The 15,755-nt window shown below is 45.1% G+C and overlaps 1 protein-coding gene across 1 annotated transcript in view; it reads right to left on the bottom strand.

The window, feature by feature from the left end:
• LOC104123373 (LIM domain containing preferred translocation partner in lipoma) overlaps positions 1 to 15,755 on the bottom strand; it is a 337,288-nt gene that overhangs the window by 270,205 nt on the left and 51,328 nt on the right. The window contains exon 4 of the mRNA XM_035891237.1: positions 13,586 to 13,685. The gene's annotated coding sequence lies outside the window, so the exon portion shown is untranslated. The remainder of the gene's footprint in view (positions 1 to 13,585; positions 13,686 to 15,755) is intronic.

Raw genomic sequence — 15,755 nt, 5'->3', positions numbered from 1 at the left:
GGTGGCAGATGGTGTGTGCTATTATTGAATCCTGATTTCCAGATTATAATAGTAATTGTATGAAAACTTCTCCCCTTAGACAACAACTCACTATCCTTATTTTGGGAAAAAGCAGAAGTCTTGCAGTTAAATAACTTTCTTATTTTAACAATTTTTTATTATTATTTTTTTTTAAATCGTAACATACTTCTCTTAACTGGAAACACACAGAAAATAGGATATGGCCGTATTAGTTAAAGGTCAATGCACATTTACCCACCTCTTTCGAAACTGACAGTATTCTCGTGACACGATAAAAGCTGCTTTGAATTTTAGTTCCCTAGAAAGTAAATATAAGGAATCCCAAAGCCATAACCACAAGTGCCACAACTCTTAACACTGATGTCATGTTTTAATGTGTGCTGCAGAAGTCAGGATGGTAAAGCTTCAAAATCATCTCATCTATGCTATATGGGAAGAAAACCATCATTATCCCCCAGCCCATCGCCCCGGGCATGTACCACAATGCCTTCACTTGATGCAGCATTAACAGCAGGATGGGGTTTATTCCCAAGCATTTAGCATGGGGCACTGTGGGGCTGGTGGGACCATTTATGGGTTCTGTTGCAGCCAAGTATCTCACGCTACCATACATTTTGGTCTGCAACTGCTCCTTCCAATTCCAACTACCAAACAAATGTTGGGTTTGGTTTTATTTTGTTTGTTTGTTTTTGTTGGGTTTTTTTTTTTTTTAAAGAAATCAGTTTACATCCACTTGCATCAATTTGGTTTTGTATCAATTAGCCAGGGCAAAGGGGGTTGCCTTCCAGGCCCTTTTCTGGTACATTAGATGTAAGGGGACAGTGTAATTAATAGATGTCAGGCACAGACCCCCCGATGCATTGATTTCTTACTACTTAGGAAACACTCAGGGAGAACACGATCACCCCTGGATGTCAGGGGTCCTCATAAAATCCATAGGCCTGGATTTACAGAAACTGCTAATCATTTTGGATGCTGAGAAGGGGGTAGGTGGAGCCTGATTTTGTAAAGCAAAGGAAATCTCTCATTAACTGTAATGCCTTAGCACACTTCAAAGGAAGCTTACAGGAACACAGAGCTGGACAGCCAAAAGACTTCCAAGAGCAAGAGGTAACTGGGAAAAACCCTTTCAGACCCAAGCTGCATAGAGAGAGATGCGGACACTCTCCCTGAGCTCGGAGCGTCATCATCTCTGAGGCACCCAGACCAGGGATCGCCACAGCCAGACCAGTTTGGTCCCCAAAAACCCCTACTGCCACACCGTATCGCAGTCATCACCTTTCCACCACAGACAATTTGGATTTCATCAAACTATCTATATATAAAGTCAAACATCTAGGAAAAACAACATTTTATAACTATACACCTTGGTTACTTCCTTTTAAGGTTTAATATTTCCACTTCTTACATAAAGTCCTCAAAAAAAAAAGCTCAAGATACTTGATTTTTTTCACCATCCCCTAGTCCTGCCCAGGAGTGTGCAGCTAACAAACCACACACGACCAATATTTGTGCAAAGCTAGTTAAAATATCCTCATTCTGCAAATACTAAACCTCCTGACACATATCGCACAAATAAAAAGCACAGAAAGCAGACAGCCCACAAGCATATCAGGCAATCTTGCTGAATATTATGCTTAGTGTTGCACAAATGATAAAGCATTTTTTCACTGTGCACAAAGGCTCCAACCCAGAACTGGCTACCCAGAATGGCTCATTCCTACCCACCCCACAAGGCACAGGAGACCAATCCTAGTTTTAAAGAAAAATCCCCTTTCTTTGATTTGCTGAGTGATGCTGAATCTCTCCGGAGAGGTAACAGCATTTGGGCTGGGCAGCGTGTTTTAATACAAGATGATAGAGGAAAGAAAGGTTCTCCAAGAAAGGAGATGTCAGTGTCAGGCAGCCAGCACGCTGCAAACCTCATATTTCAAGCCAATATAAACGGCAAATTGTTACATCTCATTCTTTAGAAGTCAGAAAACACCCTTCTTCAGTGTTTACCTTAAAAACACTGCCCTACGTAGGCATCTAGACAATCCAGTGATCCGGTCTGCGACACGGAGATGGACGGTGGGGAAAAGAGGGAAGGAAAGGCTGGTCTGAAACAGTACCACATATACATGGTCCCACACCACCGCCCGCGAAAGCACACATCTACCAGCAGCTCAACTTTTGCAGCCTGCAACTGCTGAATGCGGGAACCTTTCCGCAATGATAATCTACCACAGAAGGAAAATCGCTAGAGGAGGACACCCAATACCTTCCAGCCAGAACACAACACGCCTTCAGCAAGACCTTTGATTTTCACAGGCACACACTGAAGTTGTTCTTCACAACAAAGAACAACCCATCTGTTGCATAACTAACCTTAGGCTGCGTTAGATATGTCATGCCTTCTCACAGATCAACTGACCTTAAATAATGTCCCCAGTGTACTCAGAGCCAATAGCTTTCTCTTTGAGAGTTCAACTGACAGGTCTTCTCCTTCCAGCTATTTCTTCAGAAAGGCACACAAAGAAAGTTTCAAGAGAAATCTCATGCTTACTGTTCCAAGAGCAGCTTTCCAGGCCAAAAATGAAGCACAAGATCTCAGCTCCAAAGTCGCATCTCACTTTGAAGGCTTCTTCAGCACTTCAGTGCAGCAGAGCAAGTGAGAGCCTTTGCAGGATGGGGATTGAAGCAGATGATAACTGGAAAACACACTATACCTCAGGAAAGTTTGCTGCAGTTCTGCCACTGAATCAAGCCAGAAGGAAAACAGCCAGCCATGCCGATGAAGCACTGCTTTGTATTCTGGATAGGGCAAAACAAAGGTCTGGTGATGAGGAGCTCTGGTGTGTCGTGCAAGGGTCAGCAGCAAAGGCAAATTCCACCATTGCATTTCCGTTCCATCACCCAACCCATTACTAAGAGCGGATACAGCAGGATCTTTCATAGCTTATCCAAAAATGCCATTTAACATGCTGCGCAGCATCACCCCGCTGCCACATGCCACTCAGAGGTGGGACATTCGTCCCCACACAAAACTGAAGCCACAGGGCACTGTGCAATGAGCAGATGAGCTCTTTTTACACCATTTCTCCAACCCCCATCCTGGCTGCGAGATGATGCTCTGCAGCAGCCTGGGAGGTGGAAATGCTGGGGAAGAGCCACAGACAGTGTGCAAGCACACAAGTCTCCGCACCACTCCTGGCAGGTCAATTCATTGCCCATGCAGATGTCTGTGCATTCCCCACTGGTGGGAGCAAAATATTTTACAAGTGAAATGCTCTGCAAAGCAGTGCTGTACCCCTTTGGAAACGCAAATACCAAAGCAATTGCCCCGTAAACTTGCGGTGAAGGCAGCAGCGCTAAAAGCCTGGCTATGTTCTGACACCGGCTGAGCCATCATACAACCTCCACTTGAGCATCAATTTCCCTACTTAAAAACCAGGGCCAACAGGGCTTCTATTCTTGCTACTGATCCAAAAGCTGCTTGATGAGAGTTTTGATGATGGAGTGCAGGAGGGCAGGAGCCCTGCCTCCTCACCTCCTGCAATCAGCCAAACCAGGCTTCATTGATAAGGCTCTGCCCTACAGAAGAGCTGCGTTATTTTCTGTATAAGCCATCATTGCCCCTCGCCACAGCTGCATGAACCCACCAGACCCGCAAGGGTTGCTCATGCCAGAGGAGCTCCACGGCTGTTGAGGAGCTTTCTAGTAAACCGAGCCCTGAACGCAAAGTAAAGGGCTTGCAGAACTGAGTTACTGGAATCTACTCCTACCACATTAGTCAGCATATATGAATACATCCTCTTGCTTCATTAAATTTTAATTGGAGTGCATGTGAATAGGTTTTTCTGGTTACTTAATCAAAGGGAGTCTGAGTACAAGGTGTCCACATGAAAAGCTAGAAAGCAACATCCTTTGTAGCTTTTCTTTCGCATTTTTTAAGCATCCATTGTCCATTTCTTGAGGTCAGTTGACATTTTGGGCTGCTGCAAAGAACCATGGAAAGCAGCCACAAAGTGCAAATAAAGCACTTTGGAGGGAAACCAGACACAGATCATTAACCTGCGTTCCTCATTATTATCCAGACAAAAATTAAATGCAAAATCCCAGAGCAGCTGTTGCATTAGCCAGCTGATCGACAGTGCTAAACACGAGTGCTTTGCTGCTGTGTGTCATGCATGTTTGGGCTGGACTGTCTGGAGTTTCATTATTTTAAGTGTCCTTAGGTACTCTGAAACCACAGCAGATTTGAGCCTATAAAAAATCCTACTTGCAAACTTTGAGATTTCCTCAGTAATTGCCTTCTCTTGTGCTGCAACACAGATGCTTATTTGTTCACACACGCTTTCCTTCAGCTTAGAGAAACTTTGCATGTACTTTCTTGCCTGCCTAGAACAGGACAACCATCTCCAGAACTCCTTCCTTACTAAAACCACGAGCTGTATGGCAGGATTCCCAACTTCCATAAGCTCCACACAGTTAGTACAGCTTGAATTGACTTTTAGCAGTTTACACCACTGGAAATCTCCCAGTCAAGCACCTCCAGTCTGCAAGAGGCACTGCTGGGGTCAGGAGCTCGGCGCCCGGCTGCGTGAGAAACAAAACGCAGCTCCGCTCTTCTTCTCGGCGCTGTTTGCAAAGTGAATCAACAACAGCAGCAAAAGCAACAACAACAACAAAAATTGCAGCAATTTAAAACCACAACAAAGAACTTACTGGACTGCTCCTGCACACTTGCTCAGAAATGTATATATTCTGTACAGTGAGAGGTTCTGGCAGCCTGAGACTCTGACACACTTTCTATGGCAATGTCCTAATATTAGAAAAATTTGGTCATAAGCTAAAAATGTTACAGAAATAGCATAGGATCATAAGTTACCAGCTGAGTCAGAACTCGATCTGCTACTTGACTTTTATACTATTTTACTCTTCTAAAAAAAAAAAAAAGAAAACAAGCACATCACATGGGGGGGGGTGTTAAACAGTTTGCTTCTGCCATCACTTACGAAGAAGAACGAACCTTTGCAGGAGGGAAGAAAGTCAATCAAAACAGCAAAAGTCAATCTGCAAGGAAGCAGAAGGCACAGATCCCCGCATACACCGCAGCCACGTGTGCGGCAAGCCCTTCACTAAAAACACAGCCCCTCTGCATGCAAGCTGTGGCGGGGGGGGGGCTGCCGCTGGCTCACGCGTGCACCAGGAGCCCTCCTTCCATCAGAAGCCCAGGGATGCTGATGGGCTTGTACCTGGCAGTACGCTGGCATCAATCCCAGGAATCTTAGGTGTGCAATGCAGTCTTCAGCATAGAGGCATTTTATTTGCACTCTGCACTTGTAAATTCTTGGTAAATAATTAACAGACAGCATAAGCATGTTAACAGAACTGAGTCGCAGGTGTTAGCGAAGGAAAACTGCTATAAATGGATATGTCACAGTAATAAGCCGCCTGCTCACCTGTTGGGTGCTGCAGAAATTAATTAAACAATTTAGTTTTCATAAATTAACCCCTGACACACAGAACGTTACTAGAAAGCACAGTCGCATTCCTTCTCTGTAATTTATGACCCATAACTGTCCTTTCACAGCTTGGGCAGTCGTTAAAGTGAAGAAACTGTGGACTGCCCCAGGCTCCTCTTGCTGGGGAGAGTCCTGAGGGGGCACGGCCAGGGCCATTCATCCATCCAGCAGAGGGAAGGGGAGATGGGAGCAAGGAGGCTGCCCCAGCATCCCACTGGGAGCTGCGGGACTCGCTGGCTGCAGCAGCAGGAAGGGATTTGCTTAGAATGAACACGTGAATGTGGCACAGAGAAGGAGACCCCCTCATCCTACATCTCCTCTTCAACTTCTCCCTCCTTCCTGCTGCTCCTTGTGTCCTACAGGCTGATTCTGCAAACACAGCCCAGGAGATAGATTTTTTATTTTTTTTTTCCTAGGCATAGCAGAAAGGCAGAGGAGCAGAAATCCTCCTGCCGGGGTTGCGCAGCGAAGAACCCAGCTCTGCGACCGGAGCTCTCCCTGCTCCTTAAAACGTCCCAAGACATTCAGCATCACAACACTTCAGCCGCAGCTGCCTGAAGGGAAACAGGCAGAAGCCTGCCAAAACGACGAGGAAAGGATGATTCCTCTGAGAAAAGAAGATGACTAAAAAGTTACTCAACCCAAAGCAGTGCACCGAGGAAAGTAAATTGTCAGCGCCTCACAGCGCCTTGCTGCCTGTCCCTCAGAAAACGTGCTGACCCCAGCTCGTCTGCACCTCTGCCTGGAAACAAAACCCAAAAAGGCCCTTTTCTGACAACTACTTCAAAATGTTTAAGCTCATTTCGTTGTATTTGTTTTGGTTTTGAATACAGTAATATACAAGCAATGAATTAATGACTCTTATTGTTTTGTTTTTGTTTTTTTTCAAAGTACAGCTCCCATAAGCTTAGAAGTAAATGGGAGTGCTTTGCTTCCTGGGGTATGTAACTGGAACATTTTTCTAGCACCTAATAAAACATTGTTTGGTTGATACTAACCATTAAAATATGTGTTTCAAGTCATGTAATGTTCCCTGTGAAATTTGCCTTTTTGCTCCATGAAAAAAAGGGCACTGAAAGGAATCCTGCAGCCATAAGGATCTCACTTATTCCATGGAAGTATCATTTTAAAAGCCTCACAACATGATCAAAGCACTGTCAAGAACAGATGTTCCAGGCTTTACAAATTCCAGCATAAGTATTTTTATGACATTTATCACTGCTAAATTCTTTCAGCCGATTTTTTTCCCTGCGAGAAGCATGGAGATACTTTCCTCCTTGAGGAAGACATGTTTATGCATGGCCTCGGCTCCAGCTGCCGACCCTCTCCTCCCATCATCCCCCCCCCCCCCGTCCATCGGGAATGGGAGCCGTGCGGTTTCCCCAGCCGCTACGGTGGCAGCCAGCCTTGAGCAGCACTGGTCCTGCAGAGCTGGGCATGGTGTTCCCCACTTCACAAGGGGAATTCGATGTAGGACCTGTGCCGCTGTAGTGCAAACTCTGGCTCTTGGCTGACTGTTCATACAGACCCTCTCCCAGAAACCTCATTGTTCCGCTATCTTGACATCAGACTACAGCCTCCAAAGCCCTCCATAAGGCTTCTCCTTCTTGACCAAAGTGCACACTATCACCATCCCTCAGGATCACACCAGACCACCACTGCCATGACAAGCCCTGAGCAACCTCAACCAACCTCGAAGCTAACCCTACTTTGAGCCAGGGGCTGCACAAGAGACCTGCAAGCTCCTTCCTACCTAAACTGCTGGAGGACTATAGATCTCAGGCAGGAGCCATGTGGAAATGCCCTCAATTATGTCAACACTTGAAGAAAACGCCTTCTCTGGTCCCCCAGCTCCTCCTATGGATGTGGGAGCCCTCTGCCTGTGCACAGCACCTAGAAGGGTGGTTTCCTGGCTGCAGCAGAAGACACACACCACTACATAGCTACAAGGCTAGACACAAGCAGGAGATGCTCAGGTAGCCAATGTGTTGGATGTCACTAAAGCCAGACAAGCAGAGCCAGAAGGAGCGATAGGGGAGGCCTGCAGGACTGCGCAGGAAGCTGCTTTTCTTGAGACTGGAGGTCACCACGGAGGCAGAGAGCGCATATTTCAACTGCAGTTCAAATCACAGCCAAATTTCCACTCAGAGTGAAGTTCCTGGGAAGTTAAGCTCTCCACAGTTAGTTTCTGTGTATTCCATCTTCCCAAGAGCATCACCAAGCTCTCTAGTTGACAGAAAGTCCAAACACCATGCAGTACGAGGCAGTTTCGTGAGAGTGAGCTGTGTACCAACGCAATATTCACAATTACCCAAGAATCTGAAACACACAGTTTACGGCTGGAGAATAACATGGGGTTTTTTACCCGAAAAAAAAAAAAAGGGATCTGAAACAACCAGCTCCGTTCAAATTTCACATATTCGCAGAAGAGGGTGTTTGTGAAGAGGACCCCACAAGCACATCACTTCTCTAATATGTGCCCAGTTTAGTTTCACCTGTTTCCATGTGCTCCCTTCCCAATTCCTACAACCTGCTTGCACATCCTGTTTCACTATAAACATGAGCTTCTGCCCCCACCAGCGCTGCCTTCACTTCTCCTCATGGGGTGAGCTTAGATAACAGTCAAACTGGGAGGAGAAAAAACCCAAACTCATGCTCATCCAGGCTGTGAGCCCAATCAAGGCATTACAAGGGCTGTGGCAGCTCTTCACCATGCGCATTGGGCTCCACCGAAATGGCAAACAGGGACAGGTCCACCATTAGTCATCCATCGAAAATATGGGAGAGTGACCTCTGAAAAAGAAGCACAAGGTAGAGGAGGTCTCCCAGAACAAGGCAGGATGAGGAAAACAGACAGGAGGAGAAAGATCCCAAGGTTCAATGATAGGGAGGAGAACAGGGATCCTAGACAGGAATAGAGGTCTGAGGAACAACAAGGACAACAGAGGATGACAATCTGAAGAAGTCAAACAGAAGCTGAAGGGTGTGGAGGAGCCAACTCCACAAAGAGGGGTCTGAAAACATCCTCCACCCACAAAGGAATCATACAGAAAAGGAAACACATGTCACTCGAATAAATATGACCCATTGCATGTCCCTGTCAGCTGTCACCTCAGAAGACTGAAAAAGATTCAGGTCTTCATATACCCATCAGCAACCACAGCAACGGTCTTCCTCTTGCCAAATGCTTGTGCTTTTCTTAATGGACCTCTTCTTTTGAGGACTTCTTGTGTTGTTTAAAACTCACTTCTTTATTGATGAGGTAGATTTTCATATTTTAAATGCACATAGAAAATTCACCCCAAAACCACCTTTTGTTGAAAATTAAAATACATATGGGAAATCTTGCCATGCTGCCAACAGGGATTTTCGGTGTGTACGTGCACACACGCGCCTGTGTACACAAGCAGGTGCATGCACAAACACATGCACATTCACGTGTCCGTTACAGATTTTCTGGAAAAGGACTGTTCCCCTGCGTGTCCTCAAAGGGAGAACAGAAACAGGGGGAGCGGGCAGTGCTGTCATACAGCCACTCTCTGCTCCTCCACTCCAACCTCAAAGGCAACCAGCACCAACAGTGAAGTTCCATCTTCCCACAGGTCCTGTCTGGTCTTTCCCCTCATCTGCAGGCACTGTCAGGGTGCGAGGCTGGGCCACCCCTGTCCTGGCATTGCTCTGATGGCAGTGCCATCAGCTACAGAGGGGGAGAATGGTGTCTTCAGAGCCTGGGATGTGGCAAGGGGATTTTAAAAAGGATGCTCGAGACAGCATCAGGACTTACTGATACTGCTCTGCTGAGTTCTCCACATCGCAACCCTGCTCCAGACCTGGGTTTGTTTCATTATCTCGTCTTCCCAACCCAAGCAAATCTGCTGAGCAATTTTAAGAAACAGAGAAAAAGGCTGTGACCAATTTTCAGGCCTTCTGATTTAGCCATTAAAAAAAAAGAAAAAAAATCCTACAATGTTTCCCTCTTGTTTTTCTAAATAAAAATAATGTATAGCCCTAACTTGATAATAAATATGCTCAAAAGCTGTCCTTAAGTAAAAGCTTTTGATAACAAATTGCCTGTGCTAACTGCTATTTTACTGTTGAATTTTTTTATTGTTGCTTAAGCACTGCAATTATGCTAATAAGCCTGAGAGGATGGTACACTAAAGCATTGAATGTGACAGATATAATACTCAATAAAATGTTAATCTTACCTGAAAATTGGAATCAAACAGCCTTATTAGTATTTATGGATATGGCATCTCCAACATGTTTCTTAAGAGGTATATATATATGCAACGGATATTTCCAAATATACCCTGCTATTTCTCATGCCTCCATACGACTTAATTCCAGGTGGCTAATACCCCTGCAGCTAATTGCCAGTCCCTTTTCAAATAAGAGAAAAAAAAAGGGTGCCAGGATCTGGGCCATGCAAAACTCCGGCATATTCCAGGGCTTTTCCCCCAGGCACCCCAAGGATGGCAGCTGTCCATGGGGATGGGGACACCTCTCCCCAGCTCATGGCAGGGACACTGGGCTTGGGAGGGTGCAGCGGCAGACAGCAAAGGCACGGCTCTGCCATGCTCAGTCACCTGATTTTTCCCCAATGTCTCTAGTTTTATGTGCCAGGAAGGTAAATCCTGCAAAGGGTTATTACAGGTGCTGAAGAAACAGCTTTTGGATTTTAAGATGGGACTAAACACCGATTTATTTATTTTATTTTTAAACTTTTCAGCCGATGCTGACAACCAACCAGACCCATCTGTTTCACTGCAAGTTACACCATAGCAGAGTTGGACCCAGAGCCACTGGGCTGTTGCAGGGGATTTGTTGCTGGGGTACTGCATGGCTCCCCACAAGACACATTGCATTTTGCACTGTTATTTCACCACCCAGATCAAGTCTGATTTCATAATTCTTTCAGGGAACAAGCTGCCTTTCATCACATGTAGTTTGTGTTTTTTTTTTCCCCCCTGGCCAAACCTATGGGTCTCAGACCCAAGCTCAGGGCTCCACTGCTGTGTACTTCCCTGTGGGTGAAGCAAGAGGTCTTCAGCACCTTCACTTTCTCATCTATGATGGGAGGAAAAAATAATCTCAGATGAGCCACATGCATATTTACATCCATGGCCACGTTCTACAGAGAAACCATTTCCACACAAAGGACCGGTGTGGTTTTCCAACACTGCAGGTTAATGCTTAAGGAGCAGTTGCTGGCTCCCAGCTTCACTCCTCATGCTGCTAAGAGGTCTTCAGCACCTTCACTTTCTCATCTATGATGGGAGGAAAAAATAATCTCAGATGAGCCACATGCATATTTACATCCATGGCCACGTTCTACAGAGAAACCATTTCCACACAAAGGACCGGTGTGGTTTTCCAACACTGCAGGTTAATGCTTAAGGAGCAGCTGCTGCCTCCCAGCTTCACTCCTCATGCTGCTCCCACCCACAGAAGTCAATTCTGCTGACCGGACCACAGGAACACCGATAATCACCACAATACTTTCTGACAGACAAGCAAGATTCTTGCCCCTGGGCGCTGAAAGCCTCCTCGGAGGCAAATGTTAGGTGGGAGATGTCCAGGAACTGTTTCGCTGAATAGTCACAGCAGAGAAAACCCAACCAGCTGCCCACCAAAATGTGGGAATCCCAAAGCGCTCGAGGATCACAGTGAGCAACCCACAGGGTGCTATGCACAGCACACCGGGATGTGCTGGGACTTTCTTGAGCAATGCTTGCAATGCACGCCAGCTTGCATTCAGAGTTTGTTTTGCAGGACACAGAGCTTAGAGCAGCTCCACAGAACCTCATTTGCAGGTGTAAGCAAGGAGCACAGCATCAGAAAAAAAGGAATTTTCAGTTGCGAAATCAAAGAAAACTACATAGTCAAGTAGTCAAGTGAGCTTGCACCTCAGGGCTCCTCTGCCCCAAGTCAGCCCCAGCACAAGATGCCAGACACCAAATCTGCACACGCAGCCAGCAGGTTAACCAGGCACATAGCTGCAATGTGCTATGGGACCGACTGAAAGACAACCACTCCCATAAAGGTGGCAGGACTCACCTCTGCCACATTAACCAAGTCTTGTCATTATTTTCACCCCTGCAGGGAAATCTAAATTAAACTTTGGCATATTGTTTTCTTTTGCTAAGCAGCAACGTTTCAATGTTAACTCTGGTTCTGACAGACATGTTTATGGAGTATTCTTTGCAAATAATCTTACCCTGACCAGTCCGAAAGGTCAGAATCATAGAAAAATAACAATAGTGAAAAAAAAAAAAAAAAAAGCAGAAGGCTGGAAAACCACCATTGGCACAACCCCTCAACTTATTAACCATCCTTGCAACAAGGTGAACTGCAAGGTCTTAGATTTAATTGATTGATTGAGATCAAAAGATCACGGGGCACACAGTAAATTGTATCTTTCCATGAACGTATTTTGCTTTCAAGATTTGAGCAGATAGTTGCAGGAATTGAAAAGCTCAAGAAGAAAAAAAAAAAGGAAAAAAAAAGAAAAAAGAGAAAAAAACATTTACAAAGGTGACTTCAGAAAGGCATCCCCTCATTTCTCTCTTGACATCATCTGTATTTCTTAGAGCTATTTGAAAGTTTCTTCCACGTTCCTATACCCCTGGGACACAACAGCTTATCTCTGCTGAGCAGAAGATGATAACAAACAATAAGACACTGGTATAACTCCAGAGGAGACACCAGTATTTGCTGACATTAAGGATGAAAGGTAAATATTAGCAAAACCAAATGAATCCCAAACAGAGTCCAACAGGAGGCTGAAGAATTTCCCGCTGAATTTCAGGAGTCCTAAGACACAGGACAGGTATCTCACCACCCTTTTTAATCGGACCAAGGAAGATGAGGCACCTGAGCCCTGCTCCTCTCACGATGGTGGCTCAGAGGCTGCCCGAGCCCAGGATCAGTTTATTGTTTGCAGCTCCCAAGGGAGAAGCAAAGGAACTAAATGAGCAGCCATCTTCAGGACATAATTTCAAGACCCAGCTGGTGAGCTAGCATTTTGAACACATAAAAAGCCTGCTGCGTTCACTGTCAAGACAGGACAAAGAAAAACAATGGAGAACAGGAACAGAAGAAGAGAAAAAAAAAAAAAAAAGAAAAAAAAAAGAAACTCTCCACCATCTCATCAGCCCCTGGAATCCAAAAGGAAAAGTAATCATTTGGTTCCTGTCTATCTGTTCCACGCGATACTCATATTTTGCTCAGTCTAGCTGTACCTGTGGCATCGTGTTCTCATGTCACACTAAAATAGATGAGATTGCCCACCTATGCATAAGAGTAAAGCCCTTACATGGATCACAGAGGAGACCCAAACTCCCAGGAACTTGTTACAAAGGAACCAGAATAGATACAACCTCTTGTTTTTCTCACAAACCTACATTACATGCCAAGGACCGAGGACAGAAGTCCTTTTCCAAAATCTTACACTTCCCTCCAGAAGAACATGACCATTCATGGTAACACAGACACTGAGCACCAGAGTTAATTGCTGTTGCATCAAAGCTTATCATCAGACCAGGCGGCTCCTTCTGCACAGATACAACGAGCTTTGCCTTTTACCTTACATGTTTTGAATAAGGTTGCTAAGAATTTCACATTCTCCAATTTCTAACCATCAACAGGTAGGAGGGCTCTCCAGAAGTCATCTAGTCCACTTCCCCACCACAAGGAAGGATCAGTTCTCCTAAACGCACATCTGGTGGAGCTTTGCTAACTTGCTCTTAAACCTTTCTGATGACTGAAACCTCCTAAGCTCCTCGGGCAATCCACTGCAGCGCTCAGCTCTTCTTAATGCAAGAGATCATTTACTAATGTTTCACCTAGATTTCTCTTGCTGCAACTGAACCTCGTAATTTGTCTTATTTACAGTGGGCAGATTTACAGTTTATTGCTTCTCTCCACAAGTTCACTATTTCCAAAATTTACAAGCTGAGGCACCGGCATGGCTTGCCCTCTCTCTGCCATTCTGCTTCTGCTCAAAGCACGCTCTTAATCATGTGTCTCTGCATGTGTATTTCTCTTCTTACCCCGAGAGATCAGGCAGCTAGGGTATCACAAGGCAGTTTCAAGAGAAGACGCTCACATCCAAAGGCTAATGCATTCAGGCACACCCAGTTATAAAGTATTCTGAAACAAGAAAAAGAAAGGATTTGTCTTTAGGATGGTTAGGCAGAGGGTCCAGTAGGAAAGAAAAACCAACAGCTCTGAAGTGCAATTTCTTCCACCCCATTACTTAACATTCAAATGTATCTTCAGAAGCAGCATCAATGACTGTAGATACATCATGCACCACCACTAAAACTTGGCCACGTTTTCTCTGACAACCACCATAAGGGTTTGATAAATTTGTGTTCTAGGAAACAAAGTACTTACTGACTTTGCAGAAAGTTCTGCCAAGCTATAAGCAACACCCAGCACATATCAAAATCAGATGGCTCTGACTCCAAAGCTTTATTCACTGTGACAGAAGACAAATCTTAATGTAGCCGCCGGTGACTTTATTTACAGTGACACTGAAACTAACAGGGGCAAGACTTCTAGTCTATTCCGAGATTTGAGCGTGCGTAATTATGGGATAAACCCAGAGGAGAAAAGCCAGGTCTGATGAAAGATCAAGTAACTTTTGTGTTCCCAACATAGTCCTCACCTCCCGAACTTCAGAATGTTCTACCTACTAAAAAGAAATCTTCCTCCTGAACCCAAGGGTTTGGTGATGACAAGGAAAGAGTAAAGAAAGGATTTATATGAGCAGCATTTGGAAACACAGGGGAGAGCTCTCTGTAACAAAAAGAACCCGAATTTTATGAGAGAGAACCGTCAACAAGGGAGAGCAGCAACAATATGTTTGCTGTCCTGCTTTTGGAGGCTTTCAGAAAAACAGAGCTAGATGGTAGCAGACAACTTTCCACATCAGCTTCTTTCACCAGTGGATCACCTTTTGCATCCCATCTTGTCTAAATTCCTGCCTCCCCTTAACAGGGGCTGCTGCTAGCCCCAAAGGATCAAGTGGCTTTGTAACAAATATGCCTTTTCCGAGGGCTGAAGCCAAGAAACGCTCAGTTTGCCATTTGCTGTGAAAACAAGATGCCCGTTGCACATCTAAGGAGGTACCAACCCAACAACCCAGTGTCTTCTCCCTTGTATGCACTCTCCGACTATCCCTTTCGCTACTGCACTTTGTCCATCTCCAAGTTTCTACTTGGGATGTTTGTTTGTTTGTTTTTTCCTTTGCAATCCTTCTCAGCTGCCCTGGGCTTTTGCTTTCCTTGATCACTTCCACCCTTACAGATGCAAACACTTACAGGCAGCACAACTGCTGTCAGCACAGGAAGGTGACGCGCTCCTATTTAGCACAGACTTGATAACAGAAGTGCTGTTTCCAAGGCTAAAGAGAAATACCTGCACCAATAACGGCCCTACAGCAGCTGAAGGAGACTGAGCAACAAATGCCTTTCACTAAAGACGAAGAACCCAAAGTAATCTCAAAATGTACGCCGGCTAACTCATAAATACATGCCCATCTTTAAGAATGAAGGCAGCTCCAAGGACTTAAACAAGATCATCTGCAGCATCAGACACGTTACCTCCCAAAATACTAGTGAGATAAGGATGTTTAGCAAGGGACACAGATCTGAGGAGTGCTTCCACCAAGAAAATACACCCATTTCTAAGGCTGAATTATGACAGCTGTTGAAAACCATGGAGTAGCATTGAATGGCAGCCCAGGACAGGGAGCCAAGACGACTACCACATGCAATTGAAACTGCCAAGGGATTAAGTTAGGTCAAATGTAATTACACAAACTGGAACCTGGCCAGGGTACTGGCTGGTTTAAGAAAATTAAAAGAGGTGTTCAAAAGTTTCAGAGATGGAGTCCTCCTCCTGTTAATTATTCGGTGAGTCAGTCACTGAAGTCTCAGTACTCTGGGAGGCTGTCTGAAAAGGGGGAAAAAATGAGGCATAAACTTGAAAGGCATTAGAAGCGATTAGCAAGAGCCTTTGTTCTCCATGGCAATCCTTGCTACACCAGTGTGCGAAAGTCTTTCATGTTCATGCTGAAAAGTGGCCTTGGTTCCTTTGATACTTCTGGGAGGAAGCTTTTAAATTTACAAATATCCCGCTGTCAGAAGTTACAGACAACAGTCAGGGAACTTCGGCGTGCGTATCCCAACCAGGTCGTACCTAGCTCTAAACCCA

This window comes from Egretta garzetta, unplaced genomic scaffold (genome assembly GCF_000687185.1).
Source record: "Egretta garzetta isolate BGI_Z169 unplaced genomic scaffold, ASM68718v1 scaffold333, whole genome shotgun sequence".
Taxonomy (NCBI): Eukaryota; Metazoa; Chordata; class Aves; order Pelecaniformes; family Ardeidae; genus Egretta; species Egretta garzetta.
The sequence above is the reverse complement of the archived record's forward strand: the minus strand, read 5'-3'. Positions and strand labels throughout refer to the sequence as shown.